The sequence below is a fragment of the Benincasa hispida genome, chromosome 6 (assembly GCF_009727055.1).
Source record: "Benincasa hispida cultivar B227 chromosome 6, ASM972705v1, whole genome shotgun sequence".
Taxonomy (NCBI): Eukaryota; Viridiplantae; Streptophyta; class Magnoliopsida; order Cucurbitales; family Cucurbitaceae; genus Benincasa; species Benincasa hispida.
This window is the reverse complement of record NC_052354.1, coordinates 15,452,647-15,454,500: the sequence shown is the minus strand read 5'-3', so window position 1 is coordinate 15,454,500 and position 1,854 is coordinate 15,452,647. Positions and strand designations below refer to the sequence as shown.

At 25.2% G+C, this 1,854-nt stretch overlaps 1 non-coding gene across 1 annotated transcript; it reads left to right on the top strand.

Moving 5' to 3' along the window:
- The first annotated feature begins 1,526 nt into the window (after positions 1 to 1,526).
- On the top strand, positions 1,527 to 1,610 carry TRNAY-GUA. Its single transcript is given in 2 exon segments — positions 1,527 to 1,563; positions 1,575 to 1,610. It is a non-coding gene; the product is annotated as a tRNA-Tyr (tRNA).
- The last annotated feature ends 244 nt before the right edge of the window (positions 1,611 to 1,854 follow it).

The window sequence follows — 1,854 nt, the reverse complement described above, 5'->3', positions numbered from 1 at the left end:
AATTTTTAGAGGTTTTTTTAACTCCTTTGACAAATATAATATCTTTTTCAAATGTTTTCAATAACCTTCAATAAAGAGTGGATAATTTTCAAAGGTTTTCTAAAAGCATTTGATAAATATAATATCTTTCTCAATTCCTTTAGTTCATATCCATAGTATTCCACCATATATCTTCTACTAGAAAATGCTATAATTTTCTCATCAGTTTTATCACACAAATACTTTGTACTAAAACTAGCTAAAATTTTCACTACATTTTTAGCAATACAAAATACCTAAGATAATTTAAATCTTATACCTTTTAACAACTAAAGAAGATCTCGTAATATCTAAAAAAAACTAAAGTGAGTCATCTAAATATGCACCTTGTACTATGGTATGCAAATACCTTATATTAAAAATAACTAAAATCTTCATCAATTGAACCACACAATACCATAAACTTGAAAAAACCTAAATTTTCTCAGTATTTTTGCATTTAAGATTTATTTCAAAAGATGCATTATATGAAACCTAGCCCCAAAACTTCTTGAATTGTACATTGTCTTAGCTTTGATTGGTAGATTATAACGTGGTAGTGATTAAATAAATATCTAACGTTAGAGATTAGAGTATACCATTACATACTTTTTTTTTGTTGTTAAAAAAAAAAAAAACCAGCACTCTATTTTAATAATACTTTAATCCATTCCTATTAATTAAAAACTAATCTCAATAAAATCTATCTACGGCAAGCTAAATTGTTGTGGATTTCACTCAAATTGATGGTTTAAAAAACATAAAAAAAAAATGGGGTAATGATATGATATTAAATATCCTTCAAGCTCGAAATTTGAGGTTTGTTCACCACTCTACCCATCATAAAAAAAAATATATGTTTTTTTTCATGATATTAGTTTAAAAGATTAACCTATATTTGTAAATGCCAACCAAGAGTGCAGTCAACAACATATACATCTTTGAATTCTTCATCAAACTTCCTTTCCTATTGATGATTTAGTTGCAAGAGTATTTGAGTGTGTATTAATTTAGAAATAAATTTGTCAAATTGTATCAATTTTAACCCTCTAATAAACCTACTTTGTAACAATTTCTTTCAATGTTTTACGTCTTTGTTAAGTGCAAAAGTTGAATTCTTAGTCAAATTTTAAAAACATAACAAAAGTAAGTTTGACTAATGCATATATTAATTATGTAATAAATGTGTCACAATTCATAAATTTAAAAAAATAAATAAGCTATAATATTGTTTTTCTCTAAAATTTTATCTTTTATAATTCATTTATAGATAAAAATTTATTAGAGGGTTAAAATTGTAACACTAAAATAATATAGTAATGATTTATAAAAATAGCATAGGACCATCTAATATTCTAGAAGGAAAAAGAAGAAGAAAAGAGTATTGCTGCAAATTTTCCAATTGGCAATTTGGCACAAAAGAAGATGGCGATATAGCCAAATAAATAAATAAATAATATAAGTCAGTTTTAAAATCTAATTAATTAATGGAGATTTGAGAAAATCATCCGACCTTAGCTCAGTTGGTAGAGCGGAGGACTGTAGTGTGTTCAGGGATCCTTAGGTCGCTGGTTCGAATCCGGCAGGTCGGATTTTTAATTTTTCTTTATATTTGTCACAATTTAATTTTTAGGTTTAATTTCTTTTTTCTTTACATTTGTCGCACTTAATTTTTAGGTTTAAATACATTTTTCTTTACATTTGTCGCAATAATTTCTCTCTTTACATTTAACACATTTATAACTTTTAGGTTTAAATACATTTTTCTTTACAGTTATCATATTTAACTTCTCTTTGGTAAACTTTTTTTTTTCTTAAAAATTTAAGCATATTTTC